General features: G+C 37.7%; 1 protein-coding gene across 2 annotated transcripts in view; it reads left to right on the top strand.

Annotated features, from left to right (window-relative positions):
• The first annotated feature begins 2,508 nt into the window (after window positions 1-2,508).
• The window catches only part of PLS3 (plastin 3), an 80,132-nt gene continuing 57,516 nt past the window's right edge, over window positions 2,509-25,124 (top strand). The window contains exon 1 of one of the 2 annotated variants that reach the window (XM_087426511.1): window positions 2,509-2,637. The gene's annotated coding sequence lies outside the window, so the exon portion shown is untranslated. The remainder of the gene's footprint in view (window positions 2,638-25,124) is intronic. The other variant, XM_004440511.3, reaches the window with a different exon arrangement.

Genomic DNA, 25,124 nt, shown 5'->3' with positions numbered 1-25,124 from the left:
ACTTTGTGAATGATCCTATATGAGTTAAATTGATGGTGTAAACGATCAGAAAGAAATGCAGTTTGAACAGAGCTCTGAGTCTGAAGCTCCTTTCTTAGAGAAAATGCCAACCCTTGAAAAGGCCTTTCAGATTTTGGGCAACACAAAGGTAGTTTAGTTACATCAAAATGCCTATCTTAATAGTATCCATTAAAATGGAGTTCTACCTGGATTATATTGTTGAGCTTGTAAAACAGGAATCTCAACTAGTATCCAAATAGGTGCATCCGTGTTTAAGGCATGATTTATCTGTTGGAAATTACTGAGGCAATGACAGGCGGTGCCACCACCTGGCTGCTTGGAAACTATGGACCACTGCACTTCCATTAAAGTGACATTTCTTTTTTTTTTTTTTTTTAAAGATTTTATTTATTTATTTTTCCCCCAAAGCCCCAGTAGATAGTTGTCTGTCATAGCTGCACATCCTTCTAGTTGCTGTATGTGGGACGTGGCCTCAGCATGGCTGGAGAAGCGGTGCGTCTGTGCGCACCGGGGATCCGAACCCCGGCCGCCAGCAGCGGAGCGTGAGCACTTAACCGCTAAGCCACAGGGCCGGCCCTAAAGTGACATTTCTTAACAACAAACGCTTGCTGAATCCTGAAATCTTCAGTGTTAGTGGTAGATGAAGACTTTTATTAAAGTAAAGCTTCTATGTGAGCTTTTTTGACTAAGAAACAGGAAAGCATAAATAGCATATGCATAGGCTTCTTCATATTTTGACTTATTCTAAATTCTAAAACTTGAAAAATAAACTAAAATAGAATACGAAGTTAAGTAATTGAGACAAATACATCCATACTTGAAAACTTAGCTTGCAGAGTCGCTTCACGCTACTAAGTCTGTAATTTAAGTTTAAAAGCAGGTGGAAGCTTTCACTGGTCACTTACAGACACTATAAAAGGTAGAAAATTGAAGTACCATATTTAGTGTATCTAGAAACTGTGTAAAGAATTCCAGAAATCATACCAAACCTTGGGCCAATTACTGAAAGCCAAAAATCTCATTTTGGAGCCTACCGTAAATGTGTGTGGCAATGCACTGCACCGTCAACCCAACACCAACATTTTGAAATCAGCATTTTTGTGCTGACCCAAACCTGACCCAGTACAAAATCTCTCATAACAGAAATTTAATTTTTCTGAAAGCATGATTGCCCTCTCATTTCTTTTTCACCTTCCTGTGCCTTTCATAAGTTCTTCCAGTTGGTTAATCATTAATTAATATTTAACGAGGCTTTTTTCCAGTGCCAAGTCCTTCTCTGCTTGTCTAGCCTTTAGGCAGTATATGAACTTCCCATTTAAGAAGTCCTTCCCATTTAAGAAGACCTGGCACTCACTACAGGTTAATTTCTCTAAGGAAATTCATCATAGCAGATGAAGTGAGGGTTCCTTTACAACAGCATTCAATTTTTCAGGCCACTCTTAATTTAGCATTTTTCCTAGTGCATGTAAAATGGAATGTAATTGAAGCAATTTTAAATTCTTAAAAAGTTTCCAGGCACACATTTCCTGAACAAAATGGTTACGACTGGAACAGGAAAGAACTTAGACTTTCTCTTCTACAGCTGTCCCACGAGCCAATCTCTTGACCTGACCCTAGAGAATCCCTCAAACTCTGGCCCTCGCAGCTGACTTTGGACCTGGAGTGAGCCAAAGGATTGGAATGCAGATAAGGCGGGGAAACCTCCGCGGGTATTAATGACAGAGGTCAGCTATGACGTCGAGGCAATCTCGTGGGCAAAGAAAAGGTACTCGGGGAAGCAGGAGCACGTCTACAAGTTTTCTCTGGTGAAAGGAGACTGATGAGAATTGACATCCATGTCCAGTCAAACGAGTGGAACCACGTTACGTCCACCATCCCTTCGAACCTCCACCTCTCATCCCTTTCTGCACGGAGAAACACACCAGACAGGTGATTTGGGGCAACAATTTACTTGGCACGAAGCCAAAGACATGAGAGCCCCGTCCTGTCCATATTCTGCTCCCTAGACCTCGTAAGGAGAAGGAGGATTGCTGAGGTTTTCCCTCTGCGTTGTTCCACACCTGGGCTGATGAGTAGCAGACGAAACTACTAGTAATGTCCCTTCCCATCCCGAGATTCTCTTCACGCTGCCGGGGAGAAACTGTACGCTACACAGACTTAAATAGGGGCTTGGTAACGTTCAAACTCTCGTTCCCGACATTCCCATCTTTTCATTTATTCCACAAGATTTTTTTTGAATATGTACTCCGAGCCAGGCACTATGGACGCCTAATCTGTTCTTAGCCAGAGAGAAGGAGAAGCAGGCGCGGGGGACCAGTCTCCGCTCCTTGCCGCAGTTACAATCCCCATCCCTCCTGGGCGCCCATCCCGGTGATTATTCTCCCGGCTCCCACCCAGTTGATGTGACAGGCTCGTGGTCCAATCCCCTTCTTGGTTCCCAGGCCGACTGCTAGCACCACTCGAGCCAATGGCGGCAGCCGAGGGGCGGAGGGGGCTGGCAGGAGGGGAGGGAGCGCTGGCTTTAGAACCACAGCAGCAAAGATTCCGAGAGGCAGAACTTGTCCGAGTGCGTCGATCGGAGGCTGTCGGGCCAGATCCGGTACTCTGCGACTTTATGTAAGTGCTTTGTAGGCACGGGAGGGCACAAGGGGAGCGGGGTTCCCTGGGCGTGGGCAGGAGTGGGTCCAGGGGAGAGCATCTCCGGGAACCTCAGCAGGAACGTGCCTGCATGGGGGGCGAGGGGCAGAGAGGGAGGCTGGAGAAATTTCAGTTCTAGCCCTTGGGCGCCAAACCGATCCTTCGCATGAAGGATGGGTGAGAGTGACAGAGTGTTCCCCACGACCACCACCCCGCCGCAAACACGTTTTCTGTCTTAACTATAGAAATGGTGCTTTCTCACTAGTTGCTCTTAACTTGTTGCCAACCTTGCGCTGGAGTCCTTGACGCCAACACTTGCCCTTCTCCCCTTCCGTGGTGGCGGCCCCAAAGTGGAAACCGAGCGCCTAACTTCCCTCTGTCGTCCTTCTCCAGCTACTGCCACCCCCCCCCCCCCCAACTCTCGCTCCGGACTCAGGAAATCCCAGAGCCGGCAGCCTGCGACGCCTCCAGCCCCCGCTTGCCCGCCTCGGGTGACCTCGCGGGCTCACCCGGACCCCGGGGCTCTGAGGGGGTGCCGTGGCCCAGGGAAGGAACGAGGCTCCGGTTGCCTGCTTTCCGCCTGCTTCCCTTGCCATTAGCGAGAGCGTCGCGATCGCACCGCGTCTCCCTATGAGTAAGCACTTTTTTCCTTTCAGTAGCAGAACATCTCCGGGCCATTTGGGCAGTACCTTTCCGTTCTCCTCTCTCCAGACCGCGCGCCGCCTGCCTGCTCCCTCCTCAGCTCCTCCGGCTCTGCAGCCCTGAGCGCGCGGTCCCGGCAGCGGCAGCCCGGGACCTCTCGGGGCTCGCTGGGAGGCAGAGCCCAAGGGGCGGTGGGAGGGGGGATAACATCCACCCTCCCCCCACACAGCTGCACTTGCCGGTGTTTACTTTTCTCCACCCGCAGTACTTAAGCGCTCTAATGAGAGGCCGGGGGACGCCGACCTCCCCCGCCCCGGCTTCTCGCCAGTCCCAAAGTTGCCGCCGCCGCCGCCGCCGCCGCCGCTGCTGCTGCTACTGCTCTAGTGTGCTGGCAGGTCCGACGGCTCGGCTCCAGGGCAGGAGATGATCCCAGCCTGGGAGGTGGAGTGGGGTTAATGCTATCTGACACTTGCCATACGCAATGCTTCTTGCTCCTCACTTGATCTGTACAACATCCCCGGTGGTGCAGAAGGTTGAGTTGAGAACTAACTGGGTTGGAGAGCCTCACCATGTAAGATCACACAGACGGGATGCTGGGGGGGGGGGGCGGCCTGTTACGAGGGGTGAGGGGTGGGGAAGAGAGCCTGGCTGGCCGCGCAGTAGGTAGAAACCATAGGTGAAATTAAAAACTACTGAGAGGTTAAGCACTTACTCTACTTTATGGATGTCACAATGTATTTGGGAGCCTAAACTTGATCCTGGAGATGCAATTTACAGTGAATTCCAACAAAGTGGCCGAAGTCCCACACATGCCAATTGGCGTCACGTGAGCCAAGTATCTGATGCCCCTAGGGTAATGGTCACATGACTTATTTTGACTTGAAAACTGGAATGTAATGGCTGAAGCCCATTTTCCAAAAATTACCACGACGAAAAAAGGGAGAGGGGGGTGTGAACTAGCCTCTACTCCAGGGAATTCTACTTGGATTTGGGTGAGAGGAACAGAAAGAGAATTTGTTGCTCAGATTTTATCCAAAATAAAAACAGGAGCTGTTTTTAAAATAAGGTCTTGAAATATGTTTGTGCTGGGACATATCTCTCCCTTGTGGCCCTTCAATCTAGTTATGGCTTTTCTAAATTTTAAAAATATCTTACTAATTATTTTCTAGGAAAATCGCCCTTTTAGTCACGCCCTATTTCATCCCTAAATGATAGATTTGAAACCATATACCATAAGATAGTGTTAAAAAAAATAAGGCTTTGTCCGCATTCCTGGGTCTGCCCTATATTCTAATTGAACTGGTCTCTATATTAGGCATCTGCTTGAAGGTGGTGGATAATCTCTTGACTAAAATTAACTATCAGTTATTGTGGCTTGGAATTAATTAGATCAGAAATCAGGCACAAAAACAGTGGACAATAAATTTGATAAATCCAGCTGGTTGGGTTTTTGCCTGTTAATAGTTGGGTAGAATAATAAGAGGACACAAACAACTCCCATATTGACCAATACCCGCCCATGTGGCCCAAGTTAAGGTTACTGTTGGAAAAACGTGGCAGTTTTGCTATTTGGATTATATATTACAGAGTATAGAAATGGGCAGAGAAATCTCGTGAGGTCAGGAGCTTAAAAGCTTTCCTTATTTACAAAAATGGATCCAGTTGATACATAATTCAGCCTTGAAAACAACTAGGACAGCTAAAAATGAAACTGGGAACATTTAAGAGATTTTGTATGCCTTTAGCCAAAAACCCTTTGACTACTGTAGCAACCTCTGAATGACTGGAGCGCTCCATTTCCACGCTGTGCATGGGTTTCTGAGCCTAAAAACTAGAACTACTTTAAAGCACATAGTTCTGACCCCAAGGCTAGCCTTGCGGCACAGATTAGTTGGAAGTGGATTTAATCTGCACCTGAGTTATTGGAGTTAACTACACTGGGAGATAGACCCCCCTAGTGGAAGTGAGGTGATAATATAATTTTAGACTGAACTAACAAATAATTAACCTCAAAAAAAGGAGAGTACAACTATCCAACTAGGTTACAGTGGTAGGGAGATAAGCTCTTTTTAAAATATTACTAACTGATGTCAAAATAGGATCATCCCTAGGTTCTCGGTCCACAGCATTTCATTGTCTTCGGATGTCCACTCATTTAAAACCACTGACTTCATTTTGTAGTGGTATGATCTAATGAACCCGGGTTTTATTAAAATTAGGGAGTTGTGAGTCTAATTCTTAATTTCTACTGTTAGATCTAGCAAGTTTTCAACCTTTTTCTTTACATGGGGTGGAGAACCAAACAATTATGCTCTACCTTGACTTAATACAGACAGTCAACATGGAAGTCCAAGGTCTCTAGTCTGATGCCATCATTTAGATTCCATTGCTAAAATTGTCCAGGTTTATGGCATTTTGGGTAAGATTAATTATAACTAGTGAGTAATATTTTGGTTGAGATTAAATCTCTTCTACAAATGGTTACATGCATATTAGACTTGACCCTGACTATCCTGGCAGAATGTCAGTATCCAGGGCACTATCAGAAACCAAATGAAATTTTGCTCCTGTGCAAACAACGTGACTGTTACTGAAAAGAAGGGGATAGCTTGGCCATGGTGCTTGAGCACTAAAGTGATTCTTTTTGGTGAAACTGACAAGGAAAAGGAAGAAAGTCCACTTGCCACTATTCCATGTTTGTTTTAGGCATTATTTCTACTTGCCTTTCCAAGAAATTTACTGACATATTTTTAGCACATATGATAAATTCATGAATTTGCTACTGTGTTTGATGTAGCATAATCTAGATGGAATGTGTATTCCAAACTGTTTTTTGCTGTTTAGTACAGATTCCAAAAGTAGCTGATATAAAATTGAAAATGAACATCTATCAGTACATGACAACTTGGGTATCTGTTTTTAGAATCATTCTGTACTTGCTCATATGACAGTTTTTCTTTTGGTAAAAAGTAATCCAGAGGGGGGAAAATTTGATCTGTGAAAATAATAAAACTCAATTTAGAAGAAAACAGCAAGATTATGTTTTGAGTCTGTGTAACTATTCTAGAGAGTGATATACCAAATAACGTATGTTCAATGCCTTGGAAGTTTCAAAAGATTTGTGGATACGTTACACTGTTGGAAGCTCTTAGATACCCGTGGTCACGACTAGCTGTTTTTAGTTATGAGAGAGCTTTGGTTAAAGTATGGCTTAGAAATATAAAAAACTGCCTAATCCTGAAATGTCAGCCTCAGGAGAAGATCTGATAATACTTTGTCCAACTTGCAGTTATGAAGGCGAGGCAGTTTCCAAAAATTCAATATGTTTAATAATATTGAATTTGCCTTGCTCTTAATGCTTGAAAGACAAATATCAGTAAGTTCGAACTGTTTTAGGGATGAAAGAGCATTGTTGTTAAATGAAAATTAAAATATTAAGGGGGAAGTATGTTGGACTTGGCTTCAGGAGAACTGGGTTCTATACATGGCTCTGCCACTGACTCATAGCATGACCTTGAGAAAGTCACTTCAAATTATTATATTGGTGACTAACATTGGTACATGCATATGCCAGACACCATGCATTTTCTCATTTATAAAATGAGGGCATGGCTCAAGGTTTTTGGTTTCCTGGGAATTTTTTTTCAAATGGTTAGAGTCTGGCTTATTTCAGTTATATTTATCAGTTGATTTTTCAAATTTTAATGCATCTATATTGAACCAAGCTAAATACTTTGTTGGCAAATTGGTGACTCTTCAGGAAGATGCTCACCGCTGGCTTATACCATGACTAACGTTAGTTCTTTAAAATATAGAGGTAGCATTTATATCATTTCTTAACAAGAATTTTTGGCACATTAAACCTACTGGTCTTATATTATGAGAAAGCTTAATTTTTCCTAACAGTCTAGAAATTTGTTTGATGGTAAGGATGTAGTGTCGTTTATTGGAAAAGGCATTAAGCGTGGAATCCAGGGTCTTTTAGTCCTCTACAGTTTGGACAGATGGGCCATCTTAAGTAAATCATGGAAGTTCTCTGTGTTCATATCTGATTTTTACTTTATTTGTAAGCCATCTGTTTCCAATCTATGTATTTCACAGGCATGCTGAAAGGATAAGCGAGCTATGTAAGCCTTGGCTCTTCAGCGGACAGGTGCTATATAAATTCAAAGTACTGTAGTAGTATATCATAGGAACACTAAAGCTTTAACAAGAGTTAACAGAAATGATAGAATTCTCATCACTTAAGTCTTGCTGCATTTTTATTTGCCTGTAAATGTTCTCCAGCCATCCAATTTTATAAGCAAAGGAGAAATAAAGCCAGACATAATATAATGAAACATAAGAGAAATGGTTGATAACAAGAGAATAAAAACCTATATGTAATACTTATATATTTTCCCTCAAATATTGTGCCAAGTAGCCTGTTAAAACCATTAATGTGGTGTTGGGTTTTTTTTTTTTACCCTTCTCAAGTAACCACTGAGTAGTATTTTGGTGTTCATTGGTAACTGTTACACAATCCGTTGGCTTATCATATTTCATTCTTAGTTCTGTGATTGCCCATAATAGGAGGTTTTGCGTAAAACTGCTCACGAAAAACAGTGTTTCTCCTTACAATTGCTCTCTAAAAGAGGACAACATGTAGGTATGGAAAAGTGTCTAATGTATATTTAAGTGATATGCCATCATTAACACAGAAAAGGTGAGAAGTTAATGTAAATCTTCATTGGAAAAGCAAACATGTTGGGCTAGATGACTTCTGAGAGGTCATTTTCAATCCCCACCCTCAAAACTATTAACTTGGAATTAATTTTCAATGTTTGTTATCATGCCAATTATATGGTGGTTCTTTAACTCTGTCGTTCTTTGAATTATCATGAATTTTTATTTTGTTGGTTAAAATTATGTTTGATAACATTTGTTAAAATATCATTTGTAAAGTAATAGTACTTAATTAAAATGAAATAAACAGAAAGCCCTGAAATAACCTGGTATCGTATGACCAGATCTGAACAGTAGGTTCTTTTTGCTAATAGAAATCATTTCTTTTTGTAAAGTCTGATCTCTTATTTCTACCATCTCTGGTTTAAAAGATTCAATAACAAATCATTTTTTGTAATCTTGTAACCTTTTCATTGAAAATATAACTCTGATTCTCTTAAGCTGTTTAATATATGTAAATAATATTTTTATATTTATATATAAAGTTTTTACTTTCTATAAAATAAAATTCGTTAGGGCAAGACAGTAGCTTTGAATATTCATATCATTGCGTTCTACATTATATGCTCTAATTACAGAGTGTTGCACTCAGATTGATGTTCTGCTATTGATACTGAATAATACACTGTCTTTCACAGATGAATGTAATTTTTAAGCTTTTTTTCTGTATTTCTTAATTTGCTTGTATATTCCCATTTTTGCCATTTCTTACTGTTCTTTTGTGTGTGTGTGTCAGGAGATCAGCCCTGTGCTAACATCTGCCAATCCTCCTCTTTTTTTGCTGAGGAAGACTGGCCCTGGGCTAACATCCGTGCGCATCTTCCTCCACTTTATATGGGACGCCGCCACAGCATGGCTTGCCAAGCAGTGCGTTGGTGCACGCCCCGGATCCGAACCGGCGAACCCTGGGCTGCCGCAGCAGAGCACACACACTTAACTGCTTGTGCCACCGTGCCGACCCTCTTACTGTTCTTTTCAATATTTTCCGGCTTGTATTTCAGGTCAGGGAGAATTACTGTTATAGACTGCAAAGTGTTTTCTCAGAGGTGAAAATGATAGTAGGAAATGGTTCCTGGGGTATATCCTATTGCTATAATAGTCCGTATGTATGTATGATTTAGTTAGTCTACTGGAAAAGTGTCTTAAGTAGTGCATACTTAAGATGTTTTCGATCACTTTACTTTGGATTAAAAAAATACCAGGTTGGGCCGGCCTGGTGGCACAAGCGGCTAGGTGTGCGCGCTCCGCTGCAGCGGCGCGGGGTTCGCCAGTTCAGATCATGGGCGGGCACCCATGCACCGCTTGGCAAGCCATGCTGTGACGGCATCCCATATAAAGTGGAGGAAGATGGGCATGGATGTTAGCCCAGAGCTGGTCTTCCTCAGCAAAAAGAGGAGGATTGGCAGATGTTAGCTCAGGGCCGGTCTTCCTCACACACACACAAAAAAATACAAGGTCATTGTAAAAATAAAACATAAAAGGGTTTATAAAGAAGAAAATAAAAATTACTCATAATTGTACCACCTGTTCATATTTTTTTATCTGTTTCCTGTGTAGAGAGAAAGATATTTTTAAAATTGGGATCATATTGTATATACAGTTTATATATCCCATTCTTTTCACTTATTACATTATGAAGATGCTTTCACGTAATCAGATATTTTTGAAAATGTTTAAAATCACTGTATGATATTCTATATAATGGATATTTCATAATTTATTTCACTAATACCAGGTTGTTGGAAGTTTGTGTTGTTTCAAAAACCATTTTGCGATTATTTCTTTGAGATAAATATTTAGAAGAGAAATTCCAAAGATTTTTGTTTTTAAAGATGAATTCCCTCGACAATCTCTGAAATATAAACATTGGCTTAAGCAAAAAAAGCCTTGATTTCAAACAGTGGCACTCAAAAAAAAAAAAAAGCTGTTCTTTATATAGTGTATTGTATGTGACTCTAAACTGGCGCTGGTTTAGGTATAGTATATGTCTTGGAAATATTTTGGTTTCCTCTGATCTAGTTAACAGGTGCAAAGCAGGATGAAGTAGAATCCTGTGGAGTATACAATCAAAGGAAGTTCTGTTTTTTAAAACGGAACTGTTAATGGGGGAAGGGAGATGGGTTTGTTTTTAAGTAGCCTCTAGATTTCAGGTTGCTATAAAACTCAGTTCAAGTTACGGAGCTTATCTGTGACCATAAACCTTCTGTATCCTAAAGCAACTTTCAATCCTGGAGTTGGTTAAATGACTGTGTTTGTTGATAGGCTTTTTTATCTCAGGCTGTTTGTCTCTTAAATGACTTTGACATCACTCAATAAACTCAAAGTTTTATATTTCATTCAGATTGCCTAAGTAACTAAACAGAGATCCAATAGTAGTAAAAATTCTGATGCCACCACTTAGTTGGTGCCTAGTTTCAGTGTATGGTGACTACCTAAATTACAAACACTTGACTTAACAAATATTTTGTATATTTGATTGGCTCATTGTACACTGCACATCCTCTCTAAGCTAATCCCATGCTGCTTCACAGATCCTTCCCTGATGTTTTTCTCCTTCCTTCAGGTCACCAGTCTCACTAAGGCCGTGTTGGTCTGGGCATTCCATGATGACCCAGAAGCCATGTGGAAGGTTTATCTGACCTGACAATTTGTTGTCATCACCTTCTTTTTTTTTCTTCTCCTCAAAGGGATCATGGACATGCTATGTTTCATAGTCAGAATGGATTTTAGCATAAAATAATGGGGTCCAGTGGCTTTGCTATTTTATATCTCTGACATTGGGAGAGTTCCCCAGCTCCTCTAAACCTCAATTTGGCCATCTATAAAATGGGGATAATACCACTTGTTTTCGGTGTTGGCCTTAGAATTAAATGAGAATATTTATAAAGAAACTAGCATATAGTAGGTGCTCAGTAAATGCCCCCATTTATAGGTCAGTTAATGTTGCCTTAGATAATCTTTGTCAGGTATCTATATTTACCTCTTCATTTTCCTCTAATTCAAACCCGTTTTCCTTAAGTATCACCATTCAAGATAAATAAGATAGTTTATTTTTTCTGTTTTATTTAATGGCATTGTGAAAATTTTGCTTCTATTGCTTTTCATTGTGAATGTGAAGAATTTTAATAAAGTTCCAGGTTGAAAAACCTTCTTGGCTTAGCTAAGAAATCTATTTACCATTTAATTTATCCTTTTGTGAGGATATGCCATCCAACAGTCTAAACTCGTCCTCAAAGAAAAATTGGAAACATGACTCTTCTAATACATCACAAACACCATTATAAACTCATTGCAACCAACAAACATAGCTTAGATCAGGATGAAAGGTAATAGGTAATGTTGATGCCTGATTTGGAGGGAGGAAAAAAATGCTTCAGAGTTCTTCAGTGTTTCTACAATAGTAGAAATAGTAGAAATGTGAATGTTAGAAAATTTACTTTTGAAAAAATAGGAGAAAAGAGAAAATAAATTAGTGAAAACTTAAAATGCTGGGCAAGGCAGAAGGTTATAAATTAAATCAATATCTTTCCAAGATGACATGTAGCCTTTAGAAATGGGTGAATCCAAAACATATTAATCTTAAATTTATGATGTCCATTATTTCCTCTAGTGGAAGTTTACAAAAGCAAAAGCCAGGAAACGATGAAGGACATTGACACATTCAACAAATATTTTGAGCGGTTTGTGGGTCTCCAGTTTAAAGCCACAGTTGAATCATTTTTGCAAGTGGTTATGAATAATTAAAATTTTATATTTTGTCTTATGATAATTAAAAAAAACAAATATAGCCAAACTGTCATTAAGTGTAGGTAACAAAAAAGTAATATTGACAGATTTACATGTTTAAAAATATAAGCAAACCCATACATTTGGTGTCTTATCCTAAACCAAAGTACTGCTGTATTAGTTGGCCCTCTGAAAAAAAAGCAAACTAGAATATATACACAGGTGCTAGCAGAAGGGGGAAAATTTTCCTAACCAGAGATTTGTGTAAAGATAAAGAGAAGGTTGATATGTCAAGTGCCTTGAAATAGGTATTATGTAAAAGAAAGCCTATAGGCCATTTATAAATAGATGTAAAACTCAGGAAAACTTTTAAAATGCGTTCAGAGTTCTCAAGTATATGTTGAGATAGTACAAACTACAGATGGAGTAATAGTTAGCCAAGGATAGTAACGTGGACAATGCCTTAATCAGTCTATGTGGAATGGTTTCATCATTCATTCAATTAAAAGTTTAATGAAGACTGTTAGGTGCTAGAGCTATAAAGATGGATAAGATACTCCTGCAGTCTAGTAGAAGAGAAAAACACAAAAGTAATATTGGATTTCATGAAACTAAAAATATTCGTACATGTAGAAAATGAACTTAAATATGGCCTTTTTTCTCAACATAAAATAATTTCTAAATTTAAACCTTGTGTGAACAAAGATATTCATTTGTAATCCAATATAATCAAATCTAAACTAAGAACAAATCAAATTTAAACATTGTTATTTCTTTGCAATAATTATTGCATCCTAAAAAAAGAGCCCACTATGAGTTAATTTTACTTAAATAGAACATTGCTCAGCCTATAAATGAAGGTCAGCAGACACCAGTGTCTTGGAATAAAATAGCCCTTTGGCAAGAAAATGAGCCACACCCCATTTAGTTTTTACAAAAATAAAATTCTTTCCAGCTTTACTAAATTGTAGATGTTGTGCACAGCATGTACTTCTGCAGTAGTTGGTTCTGCAGCTGTGGAAATATCCATTTATGCAGAAGCCCTAAAAACATTGATTCACCATTACTTGTACATGCGGCTCTCATACTTTCTGTAGTATGGTATTCTGTTCAGTTTTATCTGACTCAAGGGTAATAGCAAGTCACTACAGGTATGGCTGATACCTTAATTTCTTGAACTTCTTGATTGTCACAGACTTGAAAACGAGCAGAAAACCCTGGGGTTCCAAATCTGATCATTGTTTCATTTTAGTGGGAGAGGATCAAATGGATGTACTATGTCTGGATGTACTATGTTTACTGTATATGGTTTTCTTCAAAGACAGTACTAAATTCTTGCCATGTTCCATGGAAAGAATTGTACTTCTAGCGAGAAAAGAAAATAAGCCCTAAGGGGAAAGCCCCATTCCCCTAGTTCTTTCACAGTCCACCCGGTGCACAGCAGGTCTCCTTATATGCATTTGAAAGAGTGAAAAATAAATGGCCGTGAATGGTCCTTGCTGATAAAGATTAAATTGTGAAAACCTAATCAGCAAATTAGTAACGTATAAATCACATTGAATAAAATACAAAATGATGTCAACTTAATAAGAAGACTAAGCAAATGGCTTCCTTGGTTTTCTTTTTCTTTTAGTTGTTTTAAATGAATGGTCAGGAGTGAATGTAATGGATGGCGCTTTCATTGTGAGAACTGCTTAACTTTAGAATCAAAGAGGAAATTGGGACATGTTAATATTTTTTCACTTTTTAAAGCAGTTTTATTGAGATATAATTCACATTCTATACCACTCATGTAAAGTGTACAGTTCAATGGATTTTAGTATATTCACAGTATGTACAAAACATCACCACAGTCAATTTTCTAACATTTCCATCACCTCAAAAAGAAACCCCAAATTCTTAAAGCTATCATTCTCCCCAGTCTCCCACCCCCCCAAACCTAAGCAATGACTAATCTACTTTCTGTCTCTATAGATTTCCCGATTCTGGACTTTCATATGAATGGAACATATAGTTATGTGGTCTTTTGTGACTGGCTTCTTTAACTTAGTTTATTGCTTTCAAGGTTCATTCACATTGTAGCATGTATCAATACTTCATTCCTTCTTATGGCTGAATAATATTCCATTGTATGGATGTACCACATTTTGTTTATCTATTCATCTATTGATAGACATTTGGGTTGTTTCCACTTTTGGGCTATTATGAATAATGGGACATGTTAATATTAAATGTCTAACCACAGGTCAGCTAATGAGTTAGAGATGGTATTGACAAGATAGCAATTTGTCACTACTCTGCTATTAATGTAAATCCTTGCTTTGATTGACTCTGAGCAATATTGATTTCTGCATCTAAGTGTAGCTAATTTTTTCTTGTTTCCTGATGCTTAGTAGCTTATTACTATCAACTTGTTCCCAATACCTTTTTCCTTAGTAATATTTTTACTCGAATAATGGAAAACCTGTAAAAGTTGTATAATCACCTTTTCTAAAACATTGTAATAACATATATACAAAATGCCTTGTTTATACACGTTTATTGAACACCTACTGTAAGAAGCAAAGGTAAACAGTATTAAGTAGTGCAGAAGTAAATGATAAATGCTTTGAAACACATGGTTTCGGTCATCCTAAAGCATTATTGAACATGTCTAATATATTTATTTTTAAAATTTACTTTTCAAATACGAAATATATTCATAGAACAAAATTCAAAAGCTGTAAAGGGCCATAAAGAAAAGAAAATAAGCCTCCCACCCCTGACCCCAATCCCCCATTTCCCTTCCCAGGAGGTGACCATTAGTCTAGTTTCTTGCATATCCATCCAGAAATAGTATTGAGTACATTTAACACTTGACATTTTCAGAAGAGCTTGATGTTTTACGTTTAGGAAGTATGGCACTAAGTTTGAGGGAGTCTTTATCTTTTGACTTTTTAGGGGTGAATGTGAGAATGAGGGATTATCAAAGGATGATAAAAAGAATCACCTTCAGTTTCAGATCAGAGTTTTTCTTTCAAGGACCCTTGACCCCAGATTCACCTGCATGGCATCAGGTCAAAATAGCTAATGACACCTAGAACCCAACTCGGCCATTATCTTCTGGATTCAACCCACAGAGAAATTCCTGGAACCAATCTCCTTACTCTTATGAGCAGTTAGTACCTTGCAGGCCCATTAGGGAAGGACAGGCTTCCCTGAGAGAGGAAGGCTGTAGTTCAGTCAAGAAAAAATACAATTTCCAGGAGACCCATTTGGAATTTCCTATATAATTACTTAATTCATTTAACAGGCCTTTGTCAATTATCAGCAGTGTGCCAGGCACTGGTATCATTAAGATAAATAAAACAATGTGCCATCATTTGAAGAGCTCAGAGTCTAATCCAGTCACTGATTTTTACAGATGAGGTGACAGAGGTCTAATTGATTTTGACTTGCCCCAGCATACAGTGGTCGAGGACAGTGATGGAGGACAGGGTCTCCTGAAACCTAATCCATCACTGTTATCACCATAAATTTAAACAGCACAGCCGGAGTCCAACTTTGTTTAATAAGAATGCCTCTTCCTCCCTGAATCAGCTTATATTAACTGGTGTTTTCTTTCAGATGTTAACAAAATGGCAGGTGCCATGTCCTTAAAGTTGATATGAACTCTCTGAAACTCACTTCACCTATAACTTGAGCAGCTTGGTTTTGCTCTTCTATAGCTAATGGAAATTCATTAACAATAGTTTTAAACTGGTAAATTATTTTTCTCAGTCATATATTTAATCCAGAATATTCTTATGCTGACAAAGCTACGGTCATGATCACTGATCTTAAGGAGTTTCGTATATCATAATGCATTCAAAAGATTTTGAAAACTCTAATGCCAATATATTGGATATACATTATAGGATTTATCACTCTTGATTTCTTCTAAACTGGGTTTTATTACTCTGAGAGAGCCAGTATTTCACCTTTGTATTACTCCTCACCAAGATAAAAATTTCTGTTTCATTCACTTATTCAAATATTTACTGAACACTTTCTATAGATCAGGTACTATTCTAGGCACTGGAGACTGATTATACCCGTGACTGGAACAAACAAAAATTACGACCCTTATGAAGCTTACATCCTACTAGGGGGAGATAGAAAATAAACAATGATATAGTATATTTGATGGTAATGTGTTATGGAGAAAATTAAGGCAGGATTAAGGGTATAGGGAGTGGGAAGAAGGGTGTTGCCATTTCAAAACGTGTGCTCACAGACAGCTTCACTGAAAGGGAAATAATTTGAGGCAAGACAGAAGGAGATCAAGGCGTGAGCCACTTGAACATCTAGGGAAAAGTGTCACTTAAACAATTAAATATTTCTAATAACAGATACCTAAATTGTAATGCATTGATGGATTTTAGCCCTGAAATTCTCCTTTATATCAGCTTTTTATTTTGGTATTGAACAGAAAAAAAATATCTTTTACCCAGATCAAATACTCTAATGGAGTCATGAATTGACCATATATGCTGAGGCAATAGCAGTAGTTATGTCAATAATGTTTTGGAAAGATTAGTGGGAATAATGTTTAAAACAGGGTTTGGAATGATTGCAAGTAGATTTTTCTTCCCTTTTCCCTATCAATTTAGTTATACTATATTCTGTGTTTAATTCCAAATTAGATTTTTAAGTTAAACTTTTTACTTTGTGATAATTGTAGACATGTACTTGTAAGAAATAACACAGAGAGATCCTGTGTACCCTTTACCCAGTTCCTCCCAGTGGTAACCTTTTGCAAGACCATAGTACAATATCAAAGCCAAGATGTCGACATACAGTCAAGATGCAGAACAGTTCCATCACCACTAGAATCTCTTTTGTTACCCTTAAACAACACACACCTCCTTCCTCCCCCGCCCCCCATCTCTACCCCTGGAAATCACTAATCTGTTCTCCATTTCGCTAATTTTGTTATTTAAAAAACATTATAGGGGCCAGCCCCATGGCCTAGTGGTTAAGTTCAGTGCACTCTGCTTCGGCAGCCCAGGTTCAGTTCCCAGGCATGGACCTACACCACTCGTCGGTGGCCATGCTGTGGCAGTGACCCACATACAAAATAGAGAAAGATTAGCATGGATGTTAGCTCAGGGTGAATCTTCCTCAAGCAAAAAGAGGAAGACTGGGAACAGATGTTAGCTCAGGGTGAATCTTCCTTAGCAAAAAAAAAAAAAATTATATAAATAGAATCATAGAGTATGTAACCTTTGGGGATTGGCTTTTGTCACTCAGCTTAATTCTCTGGCGATTCATCCAAGTTGTGTAGATTAGTACCTCTTTTTTATTGCTGTATAGTATTCCATGGAGTAGATGTACCACAGTTTATTTAACCATTCACCCATTGAAGGACATCTGGACTATTTCCAGTTTTGGCTATTACAGATAAAGCTGCTACAACCATTTGTGTACAGGCTTTTGTGTAAATGTAAGTTTTCATTTCTCTAGGATTAATGCCCACAGAGTGCAATGGGTGTGTCATATGAGTGTTGCATGTTTAGTTTTATAAGAAACTGGCAAAATGTTTTTCCAGAATGACTATATCATTTAATCTCCTACCAGCAATGTATGTGGTCCAGTTTTTCCACATTTATGTCAGCATTTGGTATTGTCATTTTTTTATTTTAGCCATTCTGATTGGTGTGTAGTGATATCTCATTGTGGTTTAATTTTGCATTTCCCAATGGTTAATGGTGTTGAACATCTTTTCATGTGTTTATTTCCCATCTCTGTATCCTCTGTGGTGAAATGTCTGTTCATGTCTTTTACCTGTTCTCTAATTGGATTGTTTTTTTTAATATTGAGTTATGAGAGGTCTTTATATATTCTAGATAATAATCCTCTGTTAGATTTGTAGTATACAACTATTTTCCTAGTCTTAGTTTGTCTTTCAAACTGTTGAAGACAACAAGATCTTTCACAGAACAAAAGGATTTATTTTGATGAGGCCAAATTTATCAATATTTCCTTTTAGGAATTATCTTTTCAGTGTCATGTCGAAGACCCCCTTCTCCAAACATAGTTCCTGAAGAATTTTTCAAAATCTTTTTCAAAAGTTTTATGGTGTTGTGTTTCATTTAAGTGCGTGACCTATTTTGAGTTAATTTTTGTGTAAAGGTATGAGGTTTAGGTTGAAGGGGTTTTTTTTTGGTTGTTTTCTTTTTGGTTGTCCAGTTGCTCCAGCAGCGTTCCTCCACCTACGTGCTTTTGTACCCTTGTCAAAAATCAGTTGAGCATATTTGTGTAGGTCTATTCCTGGATTCTCTTGTCTGTTCCATTGCTCCATGTCTCTTGCTTTGCCAATACCACACTGTCTTGATTGCCATAGCTACAAGGGAAGACTTAACACCAGGCGGAATGATTCTACCCGCTTTATTTTTCCATATATTTTACCTGTTCTAATGTTCTAAGACCTGTTTCTTTCCACATACGTTTTTAGAATAAGCTGGTCTATGACTACAAAGATCTCTGTTAGGATGTTAATAGGAATTGCATTAATGAATTAGAGTTTTGAGATTGCATGTGCAATGTTAAGTTAAAAATGGTAATTCCATTAAGGAAGAAAATTTAATTTCTACTATAATCTCATGTTAGGTCTCATTTTCTAAATGGTGCCTATTTTTATGATTTCTAAATCATTGAATGAATATTAACTGGTCATTTCTCTTCAGATATAATTTGGATGTCTTTTTATAATTGCCAAAATTGAAGCTTTTTTTCCCCCAAAGGAATGATACATCCTTAATTTAGGTATATAACTCTCAAGTTGTAAATCATTGATTGTTTTTGAATTTAAAAATGTTTTGAAGAGTTACTTCCAGAATTTTTAAGACCCCCTGCCCCCATTGGATTTCTGTTTACAAGGTTTCTAAACCTATTGTTCTGCCTCAAGGAAAGTATGGTTTACTTCTTCTGTTGTTTCAAATACTTTTCCCAAAATAGCAAAATAGAATATGCCACTGAAGCATTGGGATTTAGGGTATTGGAGTTTGGGATGCTTATGTTATTTGTGAATAGTAAATCTAAAGATTTAAGAGAAAACTTTGTGCGTTCTCATGCTTTGATCTTTGATTCTGCAAAATAAAATCTGAAAAATTACGAAAAGAATCTGGTAAACCTCTTAATTTAAAAAGCACACTTGGAAACTTACTCTTAGGTGTAAAAAAAAGAAGGAGACTGTTAAACTGATTAGAGCTGAAGAAGAACTCAAGAGAAAATGTCACCTTGTTGCTTTTGGGTGAGGAAGAAGTGAAAGAGATCATGCTTTAATTTCTGTCTTGCTTTCTCCAGATAAAGCTTTTCCACCCTTCTTTCTGTTTAATGATTCAGGGTGGAGGCACACACACACACAAAAACCTGGCTCTCTTTCCCATCCTGTTTATGTTCTAAATTGGCTTTTATTGTTTTAATAAAATTTATCACTGGTAGCCTAGAACATTATGAATATGGTATTAAGTGGTTAGACTTAGAAAGAAAGAATTTTAAAATCACAGTCCAATTATACTACCTTAAATACAGTTAACAATTCTCAGTAATGAAAACTTCCGTAAGTTAAAGCATAGGGCTCATAGTTTTAGTATAATCATTAGATTGAAATTTACTACCACTAATATCAGCAATTTGTTTCTTCTCCACCTACCCCTAACTTTGTTTAGGTAATAGTCACAGCTGCAGCATAACCTTTGCTGTAATTGAAAAAAGTGTAGTTTAAGGAAGAATGCAATATAATGGTAGTCATCAGAAACAGATATTCCAGTTTCTTTCTTCACATATAAGTTATCTGCATTTTTTATATTTATTTGGTCTAATGAGAGACTTTTAAAAGCTCATTCTCTAAAGCAGTGAATTCTCAGAGCCACTGAGCCTAGAACAGTATACAACTTCAAAAGAACCCTGCTAAAGGCTTTAGCCAGTTTGTGAGGCAATATAGCACCACCAGGGAGAGGGTTAAATTGGGAGAGGGAAGAAATTACTCTTGCGTGGATGATTTTTTGCAAGTGAAGCCCACAAAAGCCATTTGATTTGTGGCAGAATTAATTATAATGAGACTTTTTAGCTGCACCAGGTAACAGATTGCCAAATAAAACACTGAGCAAGCAACATTGGTCAGTTACAATTCACTCTTTAGAAATCTGAGCCAGCATAGTGTTATATTTATGAATTCAACTCCATCTTCAAAGAAATACAAATTGGGGCATCTCAGCAAAAATAAAATTAATAAAATTTATGGGGCATCTCCCATACATCTGAATGGTAAGGGCATATAATACTTTATGAGACCATGGTGTTTTTGCAGCCAATCTTAAGGATAAATTGACATTGTGTTCAGGATTCTTTGTTGGGCCAAACTTAACAATGACCATTATGTTTAGAAAATAGCAACCATTGTTGTTGAATTAAACTCTCTCTGGAGATTAAAAAATTTTTAATTAAGCTAATAAAACTTTTTTTGTGTGTGTGTGAGGAAGATCAGCCCTGAGCTAGCATCCATGCTAATCCTCCTCTTTTTGCTGAGGAAGACCGGCTCTGAGCTAACATCTATTGCCAATCCTCCTCGTTTTTTTTTTTCCCCAAAGCCCCAGTAGATAGTTGTATGTCATAGTTGCACATCCTTCTAGTTGCTGTATGTGGGACGCGGCCTCAGCATGGCCAGAGAAGCGGTGTGTAGGTGCGAGCCGGGGATCCGAACCCAGGCCGCCAGTAGCAGAGCGCGCGCACTTAACCGCTAAGCCATGGGGCCGGCCCAAGCTAATAAAACTTTAATGGCAACATAACCAAAGAAATTAACATAACCAGAGAAGAATGGTAGAAGCAGATAACATAGTGCATTTGTTGAATTACACCTGGCAAAGGAACCCTCAGCTGTGTAGAGCTGGTGACTATTTACTTGTCTAAAAAAGCAATTCCAGAAGTATACACATACACAAATTCAGATTTTTCAGCTAGACCTTTAAGTAGGCTGTTCATGACAAACTCTCAATGAAATGGAATTAATTTGTGTTGTGTTTTGAAAGTGTATATATGTGCTTGCTCAAGAATTACATGGAAGAATTAGACTGACATAGGGTACTTGGTGGTTCTTGAAGTGAATATTGGCAATCTTAAGGACGTTTTATTAGACAATGAGGCAACAATTTTTCTGGGAACATGTCTCCACAGTAATAGCGGACGACAGAAAATATTTCACATACAAATATCTCTGAACCTCTTCAAGAATGCATTTAACACTTTGAAGCGATGGCAACATCTGGTAACAAATAGGAACCAGCGTCTTATAAACTATGGCTTCACGTTACCACTTCATCTGAATTAGTCATTTAAAGGGGTTTTATATGTCTTCCTAAGAACTGACAAGGTTAATCTTGGACTAGGGCAGGCAGGCAGGAAATGCTAACGCGGCCCTTTCTTTTGAAGGTTTCATTATTCCTTGTGAGGTCAAAAAGTAGTCGTTTTAAAGTTTAGAAAGCTAAAGCAGTGATATCTTGACACCTAAGTGAGATTTTTCTTTCTTTTTTTGTGTGGCAAGTTTCAGGGAAAACACTAAAATTCAGAGTTCTTTATACTTTCCACTCCACTTCTTTCATCTGAAATGCCTTTATTTTCTAAAAGTGGAGAATTAAAAAAATCATTTCAACTGCCAATATGATCATGGATTCGGTGCCAGTAGAAAGATGTAACCTACTATTTGTTTGGCCACATTAGCTCTTAGGAATCACGTATTTTGTAGAGTTACTCAATGTAGATGTCTTTTATGTTTATTTGATTTGCATTAAAAGTGCTAAAAGTTTGCTCTTGATTATGTAATCAACCACTATAGCAAATGACAGTGAGTTTAATTCCTTTAGGATGCAATGTCATTATCATATATTGATTTAACAGACACTTATTGTCTACTGTGTGCCAGGCGATGTTCTAGATGCTTGAGATAGATTAGTGAATGAAACAGACAAATCACCGCCCTCATAGAGCTTAATAAATACTAAATATTAAAACACTAGAGCCATTTTAAGTAATTTAATGCTATCACTCAGCTTTTAAATACTTTCACTGGGCCGGCCCCATGGCTTAGCGGTTAAGTGAGTGCGCTCCGCTGCTGGCGGCCCGGGGTTCAGATCCCGGGCGCGCACCGACGCACTGCTTCTCCAGCCATGCTGAGGCCGAGTCCCACATACAGCAACTAGAAGGATGCACAGCTATGACATACAACTATCTACTGGGGCTTTGGGGGAAAAATATAAATAAATAAAGTTATAAAAAAAAAAAAAAAGACTTTCACTGAATGAGTTTTGAGAACTCTTGCACATTTTATTTGAAGTTTGAATAGGGAAAAATTGACATTTTGTTTGGAATATATGGCAATAAGCTAGAAGCTGATAAAATAAATATCTGATTTTTTGATTCTCACTTTTATTTGTCATTTATCAGTGTTATAATTGAACCCCTTGAGTAACTGAGGAATGTTACTCGTTTAACTTGTGGATTTATTCTTTATGATGGGCTGAATTTGTATGGAGGAGGATGGTGAAAGGACCTAGTAGTCCTGGAAATTAATGTTACAGTGTGGCATTTGTAAACATTGTCTTCTGTCATTTGAAGCATTATAGAATACTTAATGCATTTAATGTTCACCACGGAAAATGAATGTATTGCTCAGTTATTTTTGCCTATGTGAGTAGTACAAGAGCTGACTCAAAGGAGATGACATGATGGTTCCTGTCCTGAAGTGAAATAAGATGATGGGTTGTGGTGGAAAAATGATGTGGTCATGCCCATATTTGCTCACATCTCTCGTTCGTTTCCTTTTATAGAGGAAAACCAAAGAGAGTCTCATTTCTTATTTTTTTGTTTCCTTTTTTTATTTTCTTTTCATGCCATTTTTCTTTCTTTTTTCTTAAAATTGCATTATAATGATTTGCAATTCAGTTGGCTCAAGTTGTGCTTTGTAATAGCATAAGTACCCCTTAGAATGGTCATACTGGAGGCATTATACCCATTTTAGGGAATTAATTACATATATGGACACACACTCTGAGCCCCTTTGGGTGTGAAAGGCATGTTTCATAAATCTTTATTTTTCCAGATGCCATCTAATACAGTGCCTTTTACAGAATGGGTGCTAGTCAGTATCTGTCTAGTGAATGAATGCAAGCCAGGAGTTTTATTTTTGCTTTCCAAAATACCAAATTCTTGTAAGCACACGGAATTTTTTAAAACTTTTTTTTATGGAAATTTTCAAACATATAAAGCAAAATAGCATAATGAACACCTCTGCTTCAACGATTATCAATATTTGATATTCTTGTTTCATCTTTTCTCCCCCCTTCTTTTTTATTTGTTGTTTGGGATTTGCTTTAAAATAACCCATGTATTATTTTACCCACAAATACTATAGTGCACTTAGTTTTTAATATTTTTAAAATAGTTATAATCTCTGCATTCATGCAGAGTTTAACTTTTAAACCCTTTCTGTTCTAGTTTAAGATAGAGAAGGAAATTCTTACCGTTTATCAGAAGAAAAATCTGATTTGCTACATATGAGCTGGCTATTTTTAAGTAGTTTCATAACAAATATATTGCCTTTCTTAATCTTTTAAAAATTTTTATTAAAAGTTTCTAAGCTGCACTATCATGATAAATTTATGTCTTATGGACGTGAACCTGATTCTGCAAAATTTGCTTTGGAGTAGATAAGCTGTAGATCGGTCCCCTCAGAATCGATATTAATAAATTAATTTTTCTTTTCACAGTTCAACAGCTACAGAACTCACATTAAAACCTATATATGTGATTCTGGTAATGTGTTCTCAGTTTTGAAATTTCTTGTTAAAACCTTCAGACCTTACTTTTTTTTTCTTTCTAAAATTGGATGACTCCATCATAAATATTAGTAAATAAAGCACCAGTTCTCAAAAAAAAATGTGGCATATGGGCCCTTGGGACCTAAAATTACTTGCATAATAACACTAAGATGTTATTTGCTTTTTCACTGTGTTGACTTTTGCAGTGGTGGTGCAAAAGCAGTGGTGGGTAACACTGCTGGTGCCTTAGCAAGAAGCAAGGCAGCGGCACCACATTGCGTTACTAGTCATTGTCTTCAACACCACTGGAAAGAGATGGTGTTGAACAGTTTCCTCACCATTGAAAAAAGACCTACAACATTCATTTCATTTACAGATGTCCTCGATGAAGCAGGAAAAATTAATTTTATTAAATCTCAGCTCTTGGGTATACATCTTTTTAATATTCTGTATGATGAGATGGGAAGCATACATAAAGCATTTCTGCTGCATGTGGATGTACAGTGGCTGTCTTGAGGAAAAGCACTTGGGCAATTGTTTGAGTTGCCAGCTAAACTAGCCGCATTTTTAAAAATAGAAAACCATTTTTACTTGAAAGATCGAATGACACATTAACTAATTATTCAGATCTGAGTATTTGGCAGATATTTTATCAAAAATGAACTAAATGTGCCTGTCACTGCAAGGAAAGCAACTGAGAGTATTTGTTGTCAATGACAAAATTAGAACTTTCAAGCAAAAATTCAAAGTTTTGAAAACTTGCATCAGCCACCAAGTGTCAATAATTTGACTTTTCTAATGAGATTGGTGGTGTTTTTAATGAAAGTGATTTGTCACATATTGTAAAATAAAGTGTCACAACATTTGGAAGATTTGCATTTGTCAAACGGTATTGTTCCAAATGACCAGTGCATGATGTTACAAAATGATGCATGGATAAAAAATTAAGCATTTAAAGTGCAAGGTAGACCAATGGATTTTAATGTAATAGAGTATGAAAAATTCATTGATATGGTATCAGATTCCACACTGCAGCTAACATTTAAGAAACTACCACTTCTTGAGTTCTGGTGTAGTATTATAAAGAAGAATATTCATACTTATCTGGAAAAGCTCTTAAAATACTTCTTTTAACAATGTATCTGTGGGAGGCCATATTTTTTTTCATATACTTGAACCAGAACAACATAATTGCAACAGGTTGAATGCAGAAGCAGATATGAAAATCCAGCAGTATCAATGAAAATATAACTGTCATTGTATTAAGTTAAACAATAAAACAATTGCAAAAATGTTAACAGGACACTCTTCTCACTAATTTTTTTGAAAATATAGTGATTTTTCACTTAAAAATGTTAAGTTAACATGTACCGGGTTTATTGTTGTCTTTAAATAGACAAATACCTTAAAATTTTCCCAGTCGTAATTTCTAACGTGATAAATGCATTGATGGATCTAACCCACATATCAAAAAGCTCTTTGGAGTCCTCAGGTCCTGAGGCCAAAAATTTAGGAACTGCTGAGTTAATTGGGTTTTTT

Source organism: Ceratotherium simum, chromosome X (genome assembly GCF_057802395.1).
Source record: "Ceratotherium simum simum isolate JZ-2026a chromosome X, ASM5780239v1, whole genome shotgun sequence".
In the NCBI taxonomy this organism is placed as follows: Eukaryota; Metazoa; Chordata; class Mammalia; order Perissodactyla; family Rhinocerotidae; genus Ceratotherium; species Ceratotherium simum.
Note: the sequence above shows the minus strand (reverse complement) of the source record. Positions and strands in the feature narration are given on the sequence as shown.